At 50.4% G+C, this 23,113-nt stretch overlaps 1 protein-coding gene across 2 annotated transcripts in view; it reads left to right on the plus strand.

Annotated features, from left to right (window-relative positions):
• Positions 1-891: 891 nt before the first annotated feature.
• The window catches only part of LOC142260633 (uncharacterized), a 37,268-nt gene continuing 15,046 nt past the window's right edge, over positions 892-23,113 (plus strand). For both annotated transcript variants that reach the window (XM_075332025.1, XM_075332026.1), the window contains exons 1-2: positions 892-962; positions 22,173-22,235. The gene's annotated coding sequence lies outside the window, so the exon portion shown is untranslated. The remainder of the gene's footprint in view (positions 963-22,172; positions 22,236-23,113) is intronic.

Raw genomic sequence — 23,113 nt, forward strand, 5'->3', positions numbered from 1 at the left:
GCAGAGCGTCGCACCCTCTCTCTCTCCCCCCTTCCCCCAGGCAGAGCGTCGCACCCTCTCTCTTTCCCCCCTTCTCCCAGGCAGAGCGTCGCACCCTCTCTCTCTCCCCCCCTTCCCCCAGGCAGAGCGTCGCACCCTCTCTCTCTCCCCCCTTCCCCCAGGCAGAGCGTCGCACCCTCTCTCTCCCCCCTTTCCCCAGGCAGCGTCGCACCCTCTCTCTCTCCCCCCTTCCCCCAGGCAGAGCTTCGCACCCTCTCTCTCTCTCCCCTTCCCCCAGGCAGAGCGTCGCACCCTCTCTCTCTCTCCCCCCTTCCCCCCAGGCAGAGCGTCTCACCCTCTCTCTCTCCCCCAGGCAGAGCGTCGCACCCTCTCTCTCTCCCCTTCCCCCAGGCAGAGCGTCGCATTCTCTCTCCCCCTTCCCCCAGGCAGATCGTCGCACCCTCTCTCTCTCCCCCCTTACCCCAGGCAGATCGTCGCACCCTCTCTCTCTCCCCCCTTCCCCCAGGCAGAGCATCGCACCCTCTCTCTCTCCCCCCCAGGCAGAGTGTTGCACCCTCTCTCTCTCCCCCCCTTACCCCAGGCAGAGCATCGCACCCTCTCTCTCTCCCCCCCCAGGCAGAGTGTTGCACCCTCTCTCTCTCCCCCTTCCCACGGTCAGAGCATTGCACCTACTGCTGCACACTATTGCACCCAGAGACGGTGACCTACAATCCCTTTTTATTCCCCTGAGGCTCATATGTGATAATCTCCATCAGATATGACCTCCTGTTACATCACACCCAGGGCTGGAAACAGCAGAGACAGGGAAGAGGGGAAACATCCTGCTGCTTGTACCGCAACTGCGCACTGACTGCCGGGAACTACAGGCTCCTCCCACACAAGAGGCCGGTCACATGGGCGTGACGTCAGCAGAGGTCCCTCTGGCCACTGGGATCTAGACTCTACCGGATCCTGACCCTGAGGTGGGGAAGATTCCGCTTTTCCTCATTAGTTATAGAGCTGAGGTCACACTGGATTTTGGGGGAAGAAATAAAAGTGTCTCCTGTCACTACTGGGGGCTGCAGCTCGTGTATATATCACAGGGAAGGGGCTGAAGCTGCAGCACAGGGCTGTGGAGGCTTCCATAAGGAAGGGGGATATGGGGGGCCACACAGGGCAGGGGGTGATGCTGCATATTGGGGGCTTACACTGGGTGATGCTGCATATTGGGGACTTACACTGGGCGATGCTGCATGATGGGGGCACATCGGGGGGTGGGGACTATAGAAGTCCATGGCTTATAGGGAATCTGTCACCAGTTTTTTGGCGTATAAGCTGCGGCCACCACCGGGCTCTTATATACAGGATTCTACCATATGTATATAAGAGCCCAGGCCGCTGTGAGAACATAAAAACCACTTTATAATACTTACCTAACGGTCGTGCGGTCGGCCATATGGGTGTCTCCGTTCTCTGGTGCCGGTGCCGCCTCTATCGGCCATCTTCGTCGTCTTTCTGAAGCCTGTGTACATGACGCGTCTACATCATACACACTCGCCGATCCTGCGCAGGCGCACTACAATACTTTGATCTGTCCTGCTCAGGATCTGAATGCCGGCGAGTGTGGATGATGTCGGACGCGTCATGCACCGCGGCTAGAGAAGAAGGACGAAGATGGCCAAAAGAGGCGGCGCCGGCACCGGAGAACGGAAACACCCATATGGCCAACCGCACGACCGTTAGGTAAGTATTATAAAGTGTTTTTTATGTTCTCACAGCGGCCTGGGCTCTTATATACAGCATGGTAGAATCCTGTATATAAGAGCCCGGTGGTGGCCGCAGCTTATACGCCAAAAAAGTGGTGACAGGTTCCCTTTATCATATTTCCTTCAGCAGGATATATTTCTTGATCGTTCCTTATGGGAGACCCAGACCATGGGTGTATAGCTTCTGCCTCCGGAGGACACACAAAGTACTACACTCAAACGTGTAGCTCCTCCCTCCTAGCATATACACCCCCTGGTAGCCAGTCCTAGCCAGTTTCAATGCTTTGTGTTCAGGAGGTCACACACACACATGCATTCTCTGATTTTTGATTTTTTTGGATTTCAAAGATTTGGAAGAAAAGCGGGTCCAATCTGGACTCCCGGCATGTCCCTTCTCACCCCACTGTGTCGGCGGTGCTGTTAAGGTTGATTTTACAAGGCTGGAGCCTTCACATGCCGCGCTCCTTCACCATCCCCTGGGGCTCTGGCTTGAAGTGGGAGCCATCTCGGTTCTCACTGCTTTGCAGGAGACCGGTCTCCATCCGCAGCCCTTTTTCAGGATCCTGCCGGATGGAGCGTTTAACCCCCCCCCCCAGGGACCTGGCACCTGCGTCTCAAAAGCTAAGTATTGAGACGTTTTTACCACAGAAAGTGGTCTTTCCAGGGGTCCCTTGTACTTACATTTCCGGCCGGTTCTCCAGTTTTCACTGGAGAACCGCACCGATGGTGCCTGCACGCTGGCCGCATGTTTAAATCTAGGCCCCGCCTGAGGCCTAGTTTCGGTTTCACTCCCCCTGCATGTCAGTCATGCAGAGGGACAGTGTGGCTTCGCCCAGCGGCTGTTCAGCACAGGGAACGGGCACTCCTCACTGAGGAAAGATTCCCTCCCCTGTATACCTCATTTGCCCGCTCTCAGAGTAGACCCCGCCCCCTCTCCTCGCTCCGGTCGCCATTTTCTCAGCGTTCTCAATGTCTGCATAGGCACAGAGATACCACATTGTGACAAATGGGGGCCTGGGCTGGGAGACTGGAGGGCACAGAAATGTATGTTAAACGGTCTGGCAAGCCACAACCTCCAGTTGTGCAGCTGCTTATATTCTCTGTTTATATACTCTGCTGGGGGTCATTCTGGAGATGCATTCCCTCACAGAGCCCCCACTTCTGCAGCATGTCTCACATCAGAGCAAGGCTGCAAGGCTGTTCTTAATACGCACTGCATGTAGACTCGTACTGCCTGTACTGAGCACATAAACACAGTGGTCCCTCAGCCTGGAGGCTCGTCAGTGGTCCCTCCAGCTGCTCCGGTGGTGCTGAGCATGCATTAGCCCCCTTCTCAGGGCGCTTCGGCTGCTACGGCTCGCTCAGCAAAGCTCTCAGAGGACTCTTCAGAGACACAGGTCTCAGACCCCGTCCTCCTAAAATGGAGACGCAGGGTCCCCTGTCCTTCCCCGTCCCGCAGCTCTGATTCACGAGCTGACTCACTGGACGAGGAGGATGTCTTTACTGGGGGCTCGGACGCTACTTAATGTACCATTGATCGGTCCGAAGGTGATGCAGATGCTAATGATTTGATTGCGTCCATTATATTTGTACTGGACCTCAATCCGCCTGTATCAGGGGAGTATCCCCCTCTGGCAGAAAGGCATCAGTATACCTTAAGAGAACAAGGAGTGTGTTCCTTAACCACTCCAGTTTTCAGCCCACTGTGACCAAGCCCAGAGCCTGTCCTGACAGACGCTCCCAAAGCGTGGTTCTGATGACTGTTTCCACCTTCCACCAGAGGTGGTCAAGGAGTGGGCTTATTCAATCAAGGGTGGTCCCTCCGGTGTCTAGTATTTCAGCCCGGATAGTTGTATCAGTGGCTGACGGCACCTCTCTAAGGTTCCCACTGTACATTAATTCTGTACTGGACCTCAATCCGCCAGTATCAGAGGAGCAACCCTCTCTGGCAAAAAGGCACCAGTTTACCTTGCCTAAGAGAACAAGGAGTGTGTTCCTTAACCACTCCAGTTTTCAGGCCACTGTGACCAAGCCCAGGGTCTGCTCTGGCAAACGCTTCCCAAAGCGTGGTTCTGATGACAGTTTTCCCCTTCCACCAGAGGTGGTCAAGGAGTGGGCTCATTCACCAAAGGTGGTCCCTCCGGTGTTTAGACTCTCAGCCCGGACGTTGTATCAGTGGCTGATGGCTCCTCACTTACGGTTTTGCTGTCCGCCAGGTTGTCCTTCTGGCCAAATCTGTATGGAGGCGGCAGATTTGGCCAGTTCTCCCCAGCTTTTGCAGCAGTGCGGCTTTCAAAGCCATCTCTGCTTCTCTAGAGGAGATGCATTCCCTCACAGGGACTCTTTGCCCGAAATGGTTGCCTTAACTTCCAGACTTCAGTCTTTTCATCCTATGCCATGTCTGCCATGCTGGAGACTCTCACCGCACTGCGGTGGCCTTGGCTAATTTCCTCGCTATCCGCAGGCTCCTGTGGCTTCGGAAGTGGAAGGCGGATGCTTCTAAAGAAGTTCCTTGCTGGGCTCCCTTTTGCTGGGACCAGACTATTCGGGAACAACTGGATGAAATGATTAAGGAAGCTCTTGGCGGGAAGAGTTTCTTCAATGCCACAAACCTAAACCAGGAAACCTGTCCAGGGCAGGAATCAGTCGAGGTTTCATTCTTTTTGTTCCTCCATCTGATCGTTCTCTAAGCCCTCGGCCTCGTCCACTGGCTCAGCCAAGGATCGTAAACCCAAATGGCGCACGAGAAGACCGCAGGAGATGCTGCCACTAAGTCAGCCTCCTCCTGGCTATCTGGCCACGCCAGCAACGTCCTTGGTCGGTGGCAGGCTCTCCCACTTTGGCGACGTATGGTTTTAACACGTCTCCGATCAGTGGGTGCGAGATACCATCTCCCACGGCTACAGGATAGAATTCTATCCAGTCCGCCAAACAGATTTTTTTTTCTGTCAACTCCCCCCTGCTCCAAGGCCGCCGCCTTCTCACAGGCTGTGGCATTCTTGCAGGCCACTGGAGTAATTGTACCGGTTCCCGACTGGGAACGGTTCTGAGATTTCTGCTTAAATCTATTCCTAGTACCCGAAGAGGGCGGTGCCTTCCGACCTGGATCTCAAGCTTCTCAAGCATGTTCAGGTGCGTCAGTTTCGCATAGAGTCTCTGCGATCAATCAATGACCCAAGGAGATTCCCTAGCATCCATCGACATCAGAGATGCCTATCTGCATGTGCCAATCGCAGTTTCACACCAGCGTTGGCTACGTTTTGCAATCAGAGTGGTCCAATTCGTGGCTCTTCCCTTGGGGTTAGCCACGGCCCCTCGAGTATTCTCAAGGTCGGGGCAGCTGTGATTGCGGTCCTGCACCTCTAGGGGTTGGCAGTGATCCTTTTGTCCTGGACAGCCTTCTAGTCTGGGCTTCATCCAGTGCAGACTGTTAGCGGAGTGCCTCGCTCACTCTCGCCACTCTAACCAATTCGGGTGGTTTGTCATTCTGTCCAAGTCCACTCTGACTTCGACCCAGAAGTTCACATACTCAGGGACGCAATTCGAGACTCTGTTGGCACTTGTGAAGCTGCCCTTAGTCAAACAGCAGTCCCTCCGCTGGCGGTTGACGTCGTTCCATTAGGCACCTAATACAGGTGCTGGATCAGATGGTGGTGTCAATGGAAGTGATTCCCTTGCCCAGTTCCATCTGCGTCCTCTGCGGCTGGATATTTTCCGCTGTTGGAACAAGCGGACTTCCTCCTTCCACGGGGCGGTGGCTTCGCCACAGACCAGGGGCTCGTTTCAGTGGTGGCTTCGTCCCCTCTGTCTCAGGGACGCTCCTCCCTGGCTCCGTCCCGGGTGATCCTCACCAAGATGCTAGTCTATCCGGCTGGGGAGCAGTATATCTCCACCATGGAGCGCAGGGCACTTGGACTCTGTCCGAATCAGCCCTCTGGATCAATGTGCTGGAAATCAGAGCTGTGTTTCTAGCTCTCTAAGCCTTTCACCATCTGTTGGCGGCCAGGCACATTCGAGTCCAGTCAGACAACGCTACAACGTTTGCCTACATCAACCTCCAGGGCGGGACACTCAGCCGCCTGGCAATGTTGGAGGTTCATCGCATTCTTCAGTGGACAGAGGACTCCTAGTCCACCATATCCACAGCCCACATCCCAGACGTGGAAAACTGGGAGGCTGATTGTCTCAGCCGTCAAACCGTGGCTCCACGATCCTCAGGTTTTTGCGGCAGACGCACTGGTTCAAGTTTGGTCCCAGCTTCGTCTGTCTTACGTGTTTCACCCTCTAGTTCTTGCCCAGAGTCCTGCGCAAGATCAGAAAGGAGGGCCGTCGGGTCATTCTCATTACTCCAGACTGACCCAGGCAAGCTTGGTACCCTGACCTCCGTCTGTCCGTAGAGGTGCCATAGCATCTCCCGGACTGTCCAGACCTTCTCTCACGAGGTCCGTCCTTCCGCCAGAACCTGCGGCTCTCAGATTGACGGCGTGGCGTTTGAATCATGGATCTTGACGACTTCTGGTATCCCTCCTGAAGTCATCTCCACTATGACTCGAGCTCGGAAGTATCCTTTGGCCTTTTGGCCTTGCCGACCCTCCTGTCCCTTCTACAGTCCGGTCTGCAGCTAGGACTATCCCTCAATTCCCTTAAGGGACAGGTCTCGGCTCTGTCAGTGTTGTGCCAGCGGCGTATCGCCCGGCTGGCCCAGGTGCGCTCCTTCATGCAGGGCGCATCTCACATCATTCCGCCTTACTGGCGGCCCTTGGAGCCCTGGGACCTTAATTCGGCCCTCACGGCTTCCGGAAACCCCCCTTTGAGCCTCTTAGGGAGGTTTCTTAGTTTAGTCTTTCACAGAAAGTGGTCTTTCTAGTGGCCATAACTTCCCGCAAGAGAGTCTCTGTTTTGGCTGCACTCTCTTCGGAGTCCTCCCTTCATCAAGACAAGGTGGTTCTCCGTCCGACTCCGGACTTTCTCCCTAAGGTGGTTGCTGTTTCCACCTTAACCGGGGCATTTTCCCTGCCTTCCTTTTGTCCGGCTCCTGTTCATCGCTTTGAAAGGGCGTTGCATACTCTGGATCTGGTGCGGGCGCTCCGGATCTATGTGTCTCGCACCGCTGTTCTTAGGCGGTGCACCTCTCTTTTGTGCTGACCGCTGGTCAGCGTAAGGGCCTTTCAGCTTTTAAGCCGACCCTGGCTCGTTGGTTTAGGTCGGCCATTTCCGATACCTACCAGTGTACTCAAGTGCCTCTCCCGCCGGGGATCAAGGCACACTTGACCAGAGCTGTCGGTGCCTCTTAGGCTTTCAGGCCCAGGCTACGGCTCAGCAGGTCTGTCAGACTGCCACTTGGACTAGTCTGCATACCTTTTCGAAGCACTACCAAGTGCATGCTCTTGCTTCGGCAGATGCGAGCTTGGGCAGACGCATCCTTCAGGCGGCTGTCGCCCATTTGTGAAGTTAGGTTTCGCCTACTTCTCAGTTTTTCTGTTTATTCCCACCCATGGACTGCTTTAGAACGTCCCATGGTCTGGGTCTCCCATAAGGAACGATGAAAAAAAAGAGAATTTTGTTACTTACCGTAAATTCTTTTTCTTATAGTTCCGACATGGGAGACCCAGCACCCTCCCTGTTGCCTGTTGGCAGGTTTCTTGTTCCGTGTGTTATCACCGGCTGTTGTTGTAGACAGAGGTTCCAGTTGTTCCGGGTTTTGCTCTGTCTCTACTTGTGGGTGGATGTCCTCCTTCAGCTTTTGCACTAAACTGGCTAGGACTGGCTACCAGGGGGTGTATATGCTAGGAGGGAGGAGCTACACGTTTGAGTGTAGTACTTTGTGTGTCCTCCGGAGGCAGAAGCTATACACCCATGGTCTGGGTCTCCCATGTCGGAACTATAAGAAAAAGAATTTACGGTAAGTAACAAAATTCTCTTTATTTTCTCTTCCTCCTTTATGGAGCTGAAATCCCGGGAAGATATCATAGTCTCCTGAAGTGAGTGTCCCTCACTGCTGAGTGTTTGGTGCAGTGTAGCAGGAGGTGGGTTTCATCCTTCCTTGGCCTCCAGGTCAGTGTTGGCACAGTCTGTCCTCCCTGGGCTTGTAGCTCTGTGTAATACTATTGTATGGTTTGAGGATTTCGATAGCGTTAGGGCAATGACAGCCAGAGACGAGTTTGTGGTACAAGATGTTTATGATATGTAACCACGGTAGATACACAACAGAAATACACAGTATAACAAACACAAAAATACCTTTCTGAAACGGAGCGAAGGGGATTCCCGGGGCCACGCACCGGACTCCCCCAGGGAGACCACCAGAGCGAACCCCTATACAGGGACTGTCCGGCAATCAACCCCGGAAGGCCTAAATGCGCCGCAGCCGGGACACAAGGGGCAAGCGGTAAAGTCCAGAAGTGTCCGTACGGAATGAAAGTCCAGAATGGTTATGAACCGGAAGAAACCGGGCAGACGTGCTGACAAAAGACGGCAGACGGAGTCCGGGCACAGGTTGAAGAAACCGGGTATGGTCCAGAGTCGGTCGGTGGATTTTCAGGAGGATCCAAAGGTAATCCAGTAGCAGCAGCAGCAAAGCAGGAGCACACAGCAAGCAGTATACTCAGGCACTGGACTAAGCTTAGAGGCGGCCTTTTAAGCAGCTGGACAGGAAGTAGGGCAACAGAACACAAAACTCCATGTTAACCGAGGGCAAGCTTTTTCAAAAGAGGACTGGAAAACCCGGAAACCTGACATTACTCCCCCCCCCAGAAACGGCCTCAGGACGGGTCAGGGCCCGGCTTGTCCGGGTACCGTCGATGAAACTGAGCGATCTTCCGTGGTGCTCGAATGTTACCCACCGGTTCCCAGGAATCGTCCTCGGGGGCGTACCCCTGCCAACGTACCAGATACTGAAGCCGACGACGATGAAGCCGGGAGTCAATAATGTCCTCAACCACGAACTGCTCCTCGCCGTCGACCATCACAGGCGGAGGAGGAGGCACGACACGACCATGAAACGTATTGGGAGAGACGGATTTGAGGAGAGAAACATGAAAGACCGGGTGTACCTTTAGATGGTGCGGTAACCGCAGCCGACAGGCCACAGGGCTCACGATCCCGGTGATCTTGAACGGACCGATGAATTTTTGTCCCAGTTTCTGCGAAGGAACACCCAATCTCAGGTTCTTGGTGGACAACCATACAGAGTCCCCTACCTTATACATGGGTGCCGGTCTCCGGTGAGCGTCTGCCGACCTCTTGTAACGCTCCTGAGCTGTAGCCACAGTGTCCTTCAGAACCTCCTGATTTTGTCGTAGCTCTGTTAATCTGTCCTCCACCGCAGGCACTGAGACCGCAACCGGTGACCTAGGCAAAATAGTCGGATGGTAACCCAAGTTAGCAAAGAAGGGCGTTACCTTAGTGGAGCTGCTCTGAGTGTTGTTATATGAGAACTCCGCCAACGGAAGCATCTTCAACCAATCGTCCTGCAGATGGCTGACATAACAGCGAAGGTATTGTTCCAGTGTTTGATTGGTCCGTTCGGTTTGCCCATTTGTCTGAGGATGGTATGCAGAAGACAAACAGACATCAATCTGGAGTGCCGTACAAAACCCCTTCCAGAACCTAGACGTGAACTGCACGCCCCGGTCAGAGATGATCTCGTCTGGTACCCCATGCAATCGGAATACGTTCTGGATAACCAGATCCACTGTCTCTGCGGCTGAGGGAAGACCGGCACACGGAATAAAGTGAGCAGCTTTAGTCAACCGATCCACCACCACTAAAATGGTATTGTGACCGTCTGAGACGGGCAACTCCACAATAAAATCCATTGAGATAGACCCCCAAGGGCGAGATGGCACGGGTAACGGTTGGAGGAGTCCTGTAGGAGCCACACGAGGGACCTTGCACCGGGCACAAACCACACATGAGTGGACATAGTCCTTTACGTCCTTTAAACAGGTAGGCCACCAGAAAAAACGGTTCAGAAATTCCTGCGTCTTCTGTACCCCCCTATGACCAGCCAACACGGAGTCATGGACCAACTTGAGAACCCGAAGTCTTACGGCCTCCGGGACATAAATGCGTCGCTCTCTCAACCACACACCATTCCGAAGAACAAGAGTTACATCATTCGGGGGGGCAGCAAGAAATACGTCACCATCATAGGCCAGCTTGATGTCCTTCCACAAGTCCTGGTCCTGGATTACTCCAACGAAATTGGCATCCGATAACACGGTCTGAGACGGGGTTCCAGGCACGGAGTCCACGGCGTGGATTCGGGACAAGGCATCGGCTTTCCCATTACGTGAACCTGGACGGTATGTAACGACAAAATTGAACTGGTTAAGGAATAGGCTCCAACGGGCTTGCCGTGGAGACAGGCACCTGGCAGACTTAAGAAATTCCAGATTACGATGATCTGTGAGTACTATCACTTGCTGCGCGGCTCCCTGTAAGTGGTGTCTCCATTCCTTGAAAGCGGAAATAATCGCTAACAATTCCTTGTCCGCAATGTCATAGTTCCTTTCTGCAGGGGACAACCGGCGGGAAAAGAAAGCACACGGATGTAAGAGACTCTTGTCCCCAGTCCTTTGTGAAAGGATGGCCCCTAATGCGTAGTCGGAAGCATCGACTTCCACGATAAAGGGAAGTGCGGGATTCGGATGTACCAATATAGGCGCTGAGGTAAAACAAACCTTGAGACGATGGAAAGCTTCCTGGGCCTGGGCGGACCACACAAACTTCTGTCCTTTCTTGGTTAACAGAGTGATGGGACGAACGATCTCTGAAAAATTACGGATAAAACGTCGGTAAAAGTTGGCAAAACCGACAAAGCGTTGTACCTCCTTGATGTTCCCCGGTTCCGGCCAGTCTAGAATTGCTTGTATCTTGCCAGACTCCATGTTCAGTCCCTGAGGAGAGATGACATAACCTAAGAATTGTATTTGTGAGCAGTGGAACTCGCATTTCTCCAGTTTGATGTACAGGTGGTTTTCCCTCAGCCGGGTAAGTACGGTCTTGACGTGTTCCTGGTGTTCCTGTAGGGAATCAGAAAAGATTAGGATATCGTCCAGATAAATCACCATGAATTGGTCCATGATATCCCTAAATATATCGTTAACTAGATGTTGGAAAGTCGCGGGAGCGTTACAAAGTCCAAAAGGCATCACTAGGTACTCAAAATGTCCATACCGACATCGGAACGCGGTCTTCCACTCGTCTCCGGGACGTATACGGAGTAGATTGTATGCCCCACGGAGATCCAATTTGGTGAATATTTTTGCCTGTTGGACCCTCTCCAATAGCTCAGGAATCAACGGTAACGGATACCGGTTCCGGATAGTTATTTTATTCAGTTCCCGGTAGTCAATACAGGGTCTCAGAGTCCCCTCTTTCTTTTTCACGAAAAAGATGGGTGCCCCTGCTGGTGAGGTAGACGGACGAATGAATCCCTTAGCTAGACTTTCATCAATGTATTCTTTTAGTGCTTCTAGCTCAGGTGCCGCCAACGGGTAGACATGACCAAACGGGATCTCCGCCCCTGGGAGTAAGTCTATGGGGCAATCATACGGTCTATGCGGGGGAAGCCGATCGGCTTTTCTTTTGTCGCATATATCCGCAAAGTCATTATACACCGGGGGTAGAACAGGTACCTGTACAGTGCCCTCCGCATTCGGTGTTACTGGAACCGGAACAGTTGGACTAATGGTCGGAATACTCTGCGGTGGGAAGGATATTTCCTTAGTTTCCCAATCGATGACCGGATTTGTAGACCGTAGCCACGGAATACCTAGAATAATCGGAAAATGAGGAGAAGAAATTAACATGAAAACAAGGGTCTCCTGCTGACCTGGCTTCATGACGCATTCTAGCGGTACGGTTTCCCGATCAACTGGTCCAGAGATTAACGGAGATCCGTCAACCGTCTCCATGGTAACCGGTGAGGATCTTTGCTGAGTCCGGATACCGTGTTTCCTGGCAAAAGAGGAGTCCATGAAATTTCCCCCTGCCCCAGAATCTATCATTGCAGAGGTAGGTATTAGCTGTCCCTCCCACCGGATCTGAATGGGGAGCGAGCAATGGGTATATTTCCCTTCCGAGTCCTTCGGTGAGGTTGACATTACAGTCAAGGGAAATACCGCATCCAGGTGTCCACTTGCCTCAGAGATATCGGACTCTGCGTCCGTGTTGTCACACTCTGCCATGGCTGCCAATACCTTATTTGGGCGATTCGGGCGTTTCGGGCAGTCGATCAAGAAATGGTCCGATTGACCGCAATAGAAACACAAACGCTCACGGAGCCGGTGTTCGCGACGTTCATTGGTCTCTCGCTTTTGCAGAGAGTCCACTTGCATAGGAACGTCCTCGGCCTCCCGTGGCGTCCTGAGAGCGGGTTCTCTGGAAGGAAAGGCAAAGTTGTTTACACGGTTTACAGCTGCCCATTTTTCCTGTCTACGTTCCGTCAAGCGGGTATCAATACGCACACAGTGCTGGAGAAACAGTTCAAACTCCCCTGGAGATTCGGAACGAGCTAACTCGTCTTTGATGGTACCGGACAAACCCTTTCTGAAAACAGACAATAATGCATTGTTTCCCCAGTCGGTGTCTATCACTAACCTCTTAAATTCAGTGGCGTATTCAACGACAGAACGCTTTCCCTGACGTAAGGAAAGGAGAGCCGATTCAGCGGTAGCACGGCGATTTGGATCATCAAACATCTGCGCCATTGCGGTCAGAAAGTCCTCTAGGTGATTTAAACGGATGTCCCGGTTCTCTATCATAGGATTAGCCCAAGCCAGTGCTCGTGAGGTTAATAACATAATTATACATAACACTTTGGACCGGTCAGAACGGTAATAATCAGCATGTACATCAAAAAACAGTATACATTGGTTCACAAATCCACGAAACTGACTACGGTCACCATTGAAACGGAATGGGGGTAACCTAGGCATACCGGCAGCTGATACGGACGTAGTGGGGCCGGCTTCCTGAGCCTCCACTCTGACTTGCAAATCCTGTATAGCCGGACCCAGTACCTGGTGATCATGGCCCAGCTGTGTCTCCACATCTCTAAGTTTAGTCTGCACCACCTCCATCTCCTGCTGCAAGGAGTTAATCATAGAAAAGAGCTGATCTACTCGTGTCTCAGTCATTGCCCCAGCGAAATCCTCTTATGGCCTGAGTATAATGTAAGACTATTGTATGGTTTGAGGATTTCGATAGCGTTAGGGCAATGACAGCCAGAGACGAGTTTGTGGTACAAGATGTTTATGATATGTAACCACGGTAGATACACAACAGAAATACACAGTATAACAAACACAAAAATACCTTTCTGAAACGGAGCGAAGGGGATTCCCGGGGCCACGCACCGGACTCCCCCAGGGAGACCACCAGAGCGAACCCCTATACAGGGACTGTCCGGCAATCAACCCCGGAAGGCCTAAATGCGCCGCAGCCGGGACACAAGGGGCAAGCGGTAAAGTCCAGAAGTGTCCGTACGGAATGAAAGTCCAGAATGGTTATGAACCGGAAGAAACCGGGCAGACGTGCTGACAAAAGACGGCAGACGGAGTCCGGGCACAGGTTGAAGAAACCGGGTATGGTCCAGAGTCGGTCGGTGGATTTTCAGGAGGATCCAAAGGTAATCCAGTAGCAGCAGCAGCAAAGCAGGAGCACACAGCAAGCAGTATACTCAGGCACTGGACTAAGCTTAGAGGCGGCCTTTTAAGCAGCTGGACAGGAAGTAGGGCAACAGAACACAAAACTCCATGTTAACCGAGGGCAAGCTTTTTCAAAAGAGGACTGGAAAACCCGGAAACCTGACACTCTGCTTGTGTGGGAATTGATGGCTAGACTGTGAGTCTATATTGGCTCATAGTCCTGCGGTCTCTGGGGTCTGGGGGTTTCTCCAGATATGGGGCCAGTCTGTAGTCTCTGGTACGTGGTCTGTTTCTGTGAGGTGTAGATATCAGTCCTCCAGTCACTGACACCTCTCTTGGCTCTCGTCTACCATCTTCCTGATTCTGGCTTTTGTCAGGCTACTGTGATTGGTCATTTTGTCCAGTTGAGTTTGGGAGAGCTGTGCCAGGGGTCCTGGTTCATCTGGACCACCTATATGCATCAGGGCTTTATGGTGATGGGAGTGTGGATTGTTATTCTGTAGGTGAGACCGAAATGGCAGTGCCCTCTTCAGAACTGCTAGGTGTAGAGGGAATCTGCCCAGCTCGGCCTGACAGGCGCTGTTGGAGGTGCTTTGATGGACGTGGAGAAGGCGCTTACAACATTCCTGGTGGAATATTTATGTTGGGCTGGAATCCCACCTTGACCAATCTGGGTAAGCCGGGTTTCACACATACTTCTTTTCGCCAGTTTGGATTCCCTACAGTGTATACAGTACAATGACAGCGCTGTAACTTCCGGGTCACATGCACCGGTCACATGACAGCATGTGACCGGTGCTTGTCGCGCTGCCACTGTACTGTATACACTACTGGCGTGCGCCGCATCTGCCAAACCAGCGAAAAGCCGTATGTGTGAAATCGGGCTAAGTGTGAGATTTTTAGCCAGACCCTCACTGGTGGCTTCAGATGATAGTTTCCTTTGGATGGCATAGCAATCTCTATTGCTTATTTGAAGCTCCCTGACTGGTGAATTTCCAGGCCCAGGTAGGTGTATGTGTCCGTTCCTGTAAGAGCGCAGTTATTTAAAACAAATGAAGGTGCTGGTCCAATCTTAATTTTTATCTTCTGGAACTCTCTGATGTTGGCTTCCTTTTAGGTTGATCAGTGGCGCACACGTAGAGCTGAATTTCTCCAAGATTTGTAGGTTGTCTTGGAGGCCTTTCTCAGTTGGTGTCAGGAGCAGGAGGTCATCTGCATAGAGCAAGAATTTCACCTGAGCGTCATGGAGTGTGAGATCTGGATCTGTTGAAGACTCCAGAGCAGTGTACGCTCATTGATGGAGATATTAAAGAATGTTAGACTTAAGGCCGCTTTACACACTGTGATATCGGTACCGATATCGCTAGTGTGGGTACCCGTCCCCATCTGTTGTGCGACACGGGCAAATCGCTGCCCGTGGCGCACAACATCGCCCAGAGCCGTCACACATACTTACCTGCCTAGCGACGTTGCTGTGACTGGCGAACCGCCTCCTTTCTAAGGGGGTGGTTCGTTCAGCGTCACAGCGACATCACAGCTGCGTCACTGAACCGCCGCCCAATAGCAGCGGAGGGGCGGAGATGAGCGGGACGTAACATCCCGCCAACCTCCTTCTTTCTGTATTGTGGCCGGGAGGCAGGTAAGGAGAGCTTCCTTGTTCCTGCGGCGTCACACGGAGCGATGTGTGCTGCCGCAGGAACGAGGAACAACTTCGTTACTGCTGCAGTAACGATATTCAAGTATGGACCCAAATGTCACCGATGAGCGATTTTGCACGTTTTTGCGACGATGCAAAATCGCTCATAGGTGTCACACGCAACGGCATCGCTAATGCGGCCGGATGTGCGTCACAAATTCCGTGACCCCAACGACCTAGCATTAGCGATGTCGCAGCGTGTAAAGCCCCCTTTAGGCTGCAGCCCTGTCTGACTCCTCGGCTCTGCTGGAAATAAGCCGTTCTTCTACCGTTCACACTCACACTGCAGAGGTTCTCGGTTTAGGAGCTTTTGATGACATCGTAGGGCTTTCTACTATTCCGCTCTCCAGAAATTTCAAGAACAAGCCCGGGTGCCACAAGGAGTAAATAGCCTTTTTAAAGTCCACAAAACAGGCGTATATCTTCACATACTTTGTTTTGTGGATGTGGCTCCGAATGAGACTGTGCAGGGTGTAGATGTGATCCGTGGTGCGGTGGTTTGGCAGGAACCCTGGTTGGCTCTTGCTGAGGACATTGTGCTCGGTGAGGAAACTGAGGATCCTGTTGTTCAGGAGGCTGGTGAACAGTTTTCCCAGGTTCCTGCTGACACGTCTTCCTCCTGTAGTTGGCAGGGTCACACCTGTCCCCACTCTTGTGGATGGGTGTGATGGGCCCTTGCTTCCAGGTACGAGGGAAGAAGCCGGCACTCAGCACAATATTAAACAGTTTAACCAATTCGGCTTGTATTTCCGGTGGGCTTTATTTCAGCATCTCTGGGGGGATTCCATCCGGACCCCTGGCTTTTTTACACCTTATGGAAGAGATTCTCTGCAACTTCCTCTAATGTAATTGGTGTATCCAGAGGGTTTTAGGAAATTTTTTTACTTTTCTCCTTCATTGTCTTTAGTTTTGATATGTTTTACTGTTCTTAGCTTAGTCCTTCTTTTGGGATGTCTTTGTAGAGGTCTCTGAAGTACTGGAGCCAGATATTGCCATTTTCGCTATGGATGTTGTTATTCTTGCTCTTTGTGTCCATGTGACTCCATAGTTCCCAGAAGGAGTTGTCTTGGAGGGCGTCTTGGAGTTGGCAAAAGGCCCTGTCACACAGAGATAAATCTTTGGCAGATCTGTGGTTGCCGTGAAATCATGGACATATTGTTCCATTTGTACACAGCCACAAACCTGGCACTGATTGTCCACAATTTCACTTCAACCACAGATCTGCCGCAGATTTATCTGTGTGTGGTAGAGATGTAGATCTGCTTCTTCCTCCTGAGGATGGTTTTGTGCTGCCTTTGTATGGTGTCATAGGCTTCCCTCAGGCCCGGGTGGTTGGGGTCTCTGTGTTTATTGTTTGAGGCTGTTCTCGGGGTCTTTCGTACGGCTTTACATTCTCTGTCAAACGAACCATTGATCTGCTCTTCTTTTGGCCTATTATAGTTGACTTGTGTAAGGTTGGACAATTTGGCCATGGTGTAGAATATTTTGTTCAGGTCTTTTGCAGCTTAACTCACTCCTTCTGGGTTAGACTTGTAGCTGTAGAAGTTATATAGCATCTCTTGTATTTCGGGCCTGTTCAAAGCCTCTTTAAGCCCTGTGCGCACTAGACGTTTTTGCTGCGTTTTTAAGTGGCGTTTTTACGCAGAAAACGCTGTGACTTTGCTTCCCCAGTAATGTCTATGGGTTTTCATAAGTGCTGTCCGCACACAGCGTTTTTTTGTAGCTGCGTTTTTGTGGTGACCACAAAAATGCAGCATGTCAATTATTTCTGCGTTTTTCACTGCGTTTTTCACCCATTGAGTTCAATCAGATGTTCAAAAACGCAATGAAAAACGCAAATTGCAAATATAGTTGCGTTTCTATGACTAAAAACGCAGCTATAAACGCAAGGGGTGGGTAGTAAAGTGACGTGTACAGGAAGAGGATTCCTTCTGTTGGTAAACACAGAAGCATGAATCCTCCCGGTACTGCCACCGCTGCTTCCACAACCCGCCCGGTGCTATGTCCGCTCCCGTGCGGCGCCATGTCTGGGCGGGAGGTGGAGGCAGCGGCGAAAACAAAAGTGAACAGTAGAAAAAATGTCATACCTGTCAGCAGTCTCCTGGTGCCATTTCCGCTCCCAGCTCCTCTCCCGGTACTACCACCCCCGCTCCGGCTGTGTGCCGGCTCCCAGGCAAGTCCGATGGATGCAGGACCTGGCGGTGATCACTTGATGCGGTCACCTGATATATCAGCTGATCGTAAGTCTCGCGGTGACTCCGGCTTAACCAATCAGCTGATCCTCCCGTCAGGAGACTTCATCAGCTGATTACCGGCAGCTCCTGCAGCGATGGGACAGGATCAGACTCCCGTCCGATCGCTCCAGGAGCTGCCGGTAATCAGCACGGACGTGTGTATTTTTTTTTTTTTGCACTGATGCATCTGCTGATTGTATAAACAGCTTTTATACAATCAGCTGCTGTGTCATGTGATTCAGGCCCTTGAACCTGACACATCATCTGATTGCTTTGCCTTCCAGCAAACCGATCAGATGATATTGGATCCGGATTGGACGGCGCGGGACCCTTGATCCAGGATTACTGCAGAGGGGGGTTCTTTATTTCAATCAAGATGGAGTCACTAATTGTGTTTGTGTTTTATTTCTAATTATTTTTCTGTGTGTTTTTTTTTTTTTTTTATCTTTACTAGAAATTCATGGTGGCCATGTCTAATATTGGCGTGACACCATGAATTTCGGGCTTAGGGCCAGCTGATAATATACAGCTAGCCCTAACCCCATTATTACCCAGCGAGCCACACATCACCAGGGCAGCTGGAAGAGTTGGATACAGCGCCAGAAGATGGCGCTTCTATGAAAGCGCCATTTTCTGGGGTGGCTGCAGACTGCAATTCGCAGCGGGGGTGCCCAGAAAGCTTGGGCACCCTGCACTGCGGATTCCAATCCCCAGCTGCCTAGTTGTACCTGGCTGGACTCAAAAATTAAGCGAAGCCCATGTCATTTTTTTAATTATTTCATGAAATAAAAAAAAATGGGATTCCCTATATTTTTGGTTCCCAGCCAGGTACAAATAGGCAGCTGGGGGTTGGGGGCAGCCCGTACCTGCCTGCTGTACCTGGCTAGCGTACAAAAAATATGGCGAAGCCCACGTCAGGTTTTTTTTTTTTGGGGGGGGGGGGCAAAAAACTCCTGCATACAGTCCTGGATGGAGGATACTGAGTCTTGTAGTTCTGCAGCTGCTGTCTGCTCTCCTGCATACACTAGTGAATGGAGCATGCTGAGCTTTGTAGTTCTGCTCCCCCTGCCTCTCCCTCCAGCATACAGTCCTGGATGGAGCATGCTGAGTCTAGTAGTTCTGCAGCTGTCTGCTCTCCTGCATACACTAGTGGAGAATGAAGAACATATTGAAGAAGGAAATGACATGACCTTTTTTTTTTTTTATCAACAATCTTTAATGGCATTGTTCACTGATTAAAAAAAGGCAGTGAGCAAAAACGCAGCAAAAAAATGCACCAAAACGTGGTACAAACGCATGCGTTTTTGTTGTGTTGTTTTGCCGCAGGTGCGTATTTTGCGACAAAAGCGCACATAAAAACGCAGCGTGAAAAAAACGCCTAGTGCGCACATAACCTTATACTTTATTGCTGACTGTGGTTTTCTGCCAGGTCACCCAGTTCAATGAGGTTACCTGCAATCACCGGTGGAGGATTGTGGGAGCTGTAACCTGAGTGATGTCATCACAGCTCAGTCATTCTCTGCCTGAGGCTGGAGTCACACTTGCGTATGATTGCGTCCGATTCTCATGCCGGAGATTAGCACGATTGTTTGTCACTTGTCATCCTTGTGCTGTCTGTGTGCAATCTGTTTGTTTTTTCTTAGCAGCTTTTAGGCTATGTGCGCACATTGCTTTTTACCTGCTTTTTTGCTGCTTTTTCAACTGTGTTTAATGCCAAAATGGATGTGTTCTGCTTTTCAAGCAAAGTCTATGGGAATTTGGGTTTCTTGTCCGCACTATGCAGTTCAAACTGCAGCCTTTTTGTGGCAGAAATTTGGGGAAAAACTCTGCTTTTTAAAGAAGCAACATGTCACTTGTTTTTGCCATTTGCGTTTTGAAAAGCAAAGCAGAGTTTTTGCCCAAATTTCTGCCACAAAAAGGCAGCATTTTGAACAGCATAGTGCGGACAAGAAACCCAAATTCCCATAGACCTTGCTTGAAAAGCAGAACACATCCATTTTGCCATTAAACGCAGTTGAAAAAGCAGCGAAAAAGCAGGTAAAAAGCAGGTAAAAAGCAACGTGGACACGCCTTAGTCATTTACAGGACCTTTTACAGGAGCATTAAGGCCTTGTGCACACGCTGTGATTTTTGCCTCGGTTTTGCTGCATGAATTGCTGCAGAAAAGGTTTCCCAGTAAAACCTATGGTAAAAAAAAGAAAAAAAAGATGTGCGCACGCTGCGTTTTTTCCCCCTTCAGGTTCTGCTGCAGAATTTCTGCAGCAAAAGGAATGTGCATGTCACTCCTTTTCCGCAGGTACCTGCGGTTTTTGCCATAGATAATGGTAAAAAAACGCAGGGAACAACCTTCGGAAAATTCACGGCAATACCACAGCCAAACCGTGGTAAAACCGCATGCGGTTTTCGGGTGCGGTTTGCTGAGTTTTTTTACCGCAGGTGCTGTAATCTTTCAGAGGGTGTGGAATTTTCTTAAATATATTCAATTTTCTAGTGCGCACAGGGCAGTGTTTTCTGCTACATGATAGCATTGTATCCATAAAAATGGATGTCACTAGGATGGTCCGTTTGACATCCGTTTTTTTTCTCGCACCTATAGACTTGCAATGGTGAGATACTTGTGCAATCGCAGCATTCTGTGATTTTTATTTTTTTTTTTAATTTATTTTTTTCCTTAGTCTGATTGGAGCTGAGAAAAAAACGCAGATCGGAGCTGCCTTATTGATTAACTTTGGTTTGAGGCCAATGTGATATTTTCTCACATTGCACTCGTGCGAGTCATACGCAAGTGTGACTCCAGCCTGAAGCCATGTTCTATGGCCACACGCTGTGATTTCAGATGTAGCAAAGATGCAATCGTCGTGGGACCTTGTGTGGATTACGTCGGTCCTGGGTGTTTTGGGGCTTAATAAAGGGGTGCTTTTTTGTATTTTATTTCAGATAAAGGATTTTTTTGGTGTTTATTTCTTTTCACCTACATATTACTAATGAGGGGTCTCATAAACACCTTCCCATTACTAATCCAGGACTTAGGGGTACTTTGCACACTACGACATCGCAGGTGCGATGTCAGTGGGGTCAAATTGAAAATGATGCACATCCAGCATCGCAGGCGACATCGTAGTGTGTAAAGCCTAGATGATACGATTAACGAGCGCAAAAGCGTCGTAATTGTATCATCGGTGTAGCGTCGGCGTAATCCATAATTACGCTGAAGCGACGGTCCGATGTTGTTCCTCGCTCCTGCGGCAGCACACATCGCTGTGTGTGAAGCCGCAGAAGCGAGGAACATCTCCTACCGGCGTCACCGCGGCTCCCGTAGGATATGCGGAAGGAAGGAGGTGGGCGGGATGTTTACATCCCACTCATCTCCGCCCCTCCGCTCCTATTGGCCGCCTGCCGTGTGACATCGCAGTGACGCCGTACGACCCGCCCCCTTAATAAGGAGGCGGGTCGCCGGCCAGAGCGACGTCGCAGGACAGGTGAGTCCATGTGAAGCTGCCGTAGCAATAATGTTCGCTATGGCAGCTATCACAAGGATATCGCAGCTGCGACGGGGGCGGGGACTATCGCGCTCAGCATCGCAGCATCGGCTTGCGATGTCCCAGCGTCCAAAGTACCCCTTAGTGGCAGCTCTGGGCTGCCATTAATCCCTGATTACCTTGATTGTCACCACACCAGGGCAATCGGGATGAGATGGATAAAATGCCAGGACTGGCACATCTAATGGATCCAGCAATTCCAGGCGGCTACAGGCTATGTTTAGGCCGAGGGGGCCCAATAACCATGAGTCTCCCCAGCCTGAAAATACCAGCTTCCAGCTGCGAGCTTCATCATGGCCGGGTATCAAAATTAGGGGGGTGCACGCAGATTTTTTTTTAAATTATATAATTCTAAAAAAGCTGCATGCGGTTCTTCTTTTTTTTTTTTTTTTAATTCACAGCCAATGTAAGGGTATGGCTGGGGGCTGCGGCCTGTAGCTGTATGCTTTATCTTTACTGGGTTTCATAATACGGGTTGATGCTACACCAATTTTTATTTATTTTTATATATTGCAGTCAGACACACTGTTACACAGGCTGGGGGCGCGTCTGACTGCAACCAATCAGAGATGTGGGGATTGGCAGTGGGCGGAGAAGCAGTGAATGTGTATGAGGTTAATGAGGTTATTGCCGCTCGGAAACTCACAGTATAATGCGCCTGCTCCAATCCCACTATCCCTTCTACCACCATTTTATAGCACAGGACTCTGGCCCCCATAGACTTATATGGAGACCGCCATCCGTCCAGATATCCGGGATCAATTCCGGGCCCGAATCAGGTTTTTTATGTTAAACCCATATGGACCTGCCTCCCGGGTATCTGAGAGTCTGCTCATCACTATCTATTATCTATCTCTATTCTCTATCTATCTATATCTATGGGGCAGCATGGTGGCTCAGTGGTTAGCACTACAGTCTTGCAGCGCTGGGGTCCTGGGTTCAGATAACAACAAGGAAAACATCGGCAAGGAGGTTGTATGTTCTCCCCGTGTTTGTGTGGGTTTCCTCTGGTTTCTTCCCACACTCCAAAGACCTACAGATAGGGACACTAGATTGTGAGCCCCAATGGGGACAGTGTTGCCAATGTATGTAAAGCGCTATGGAATTAATAGCGCTATATAAATGAATAAATATATATTATATTATCTTTTATATATCTCTCCATCTATCATCTATTTATCTGTATTATCTATCCATATCCATCTATCATCGATCTGTCTATCTCTATTAACTATTATCTAATTATCTGTCTATTTTCTATCCAAATCTATCACTATTAACTCTCCATCTAATTTATCTATCAGACAGCTGGTATAAATCCGTGAGGAGGACGAGGCCGAAGATCAGCGCAGAACACAGGAGAAAGGGTCAGTGCAGTGATCTATCTATTATCTGTCTGTATTATCTATCACATATCTATCTATTATCTATTTATCACTATTATCTGTCTATCTATATATCTATCTATTATATATCTGTCTATTGACTTCCACTATACTCAGTAAACAAGTCGATCACGTCCGAGCATCAAAATGCTTGTTCCGAGCCCCGGAGCATGGTCGCACTCGCCGGAGTCTATGAAGCGGTGTGTGCACATACGAGGTCTACACTGATGGACAAATAATCACAATACAGAGCCCAGTGTATTATATCAGCGAGCAGAGGATCTCAGGACTAGAAATGAGCGATCCCGATGTTCGGTGTTCGTTTTTTTTTTTTTTTTTCTAGCCAAATGCCAACTTTAAGAAAAAACAAAAAAAAGAGTTTAGATGCTTTATCTAAGCTGACCAATGGCGCCAGCATCGCTGTGCTCAGGTACGCTCGGTGCTCAGCCCGGTGCGAGCCTCTTGCAGTGTTTAAACTGCTCACACTGGGGGTAAAAACCCCCGCCCATCCTCTCCCGGAAGTATTCTGCTTATAGCTGGCTGCATGTGGGCGGAGACTCGAACGGCCAATCAGTGACTTCCATTGGGGTTCGGGTCAATTTCCAACTAGTGGAGGTACGACTGCTGCCGCCGAACCGAACTTTCACAGGTTCCCTCATCTCTACTCAACACCCCAAACTGGGAGAAAAGAAAGTGAATAAGAAGATCAAAAAGGTTTTATATAAATCAAAAAAAATTTTCATACAAAAAAATCCAAAGAAAACATTAAAAAAAATTATACATTTGAAACAGCTTTTTGATGTTTTTGCAGCCGCCCAGTGTGGTGTAAGATAACAAATTAAGCAGAAATCCTGGGAGGG

This window comes from Anomaloglossus baeobatrachus, unplaced genomic scaffold (genome assembly GCF_048569485.1).
Source record: "Anomaloglossus baeobatrachus isolate aAnoBae1 unplaced genomic scaffold, aAnoBae1.hap1 Scaffold_148, whole genome shotgun sequence".
NCBI lineage: Eukaryota > Metazoa > Chordata > Amphibia > Anura > Aromobatidae > Anomaloglossus > Anomaloglossus baeobatrachus.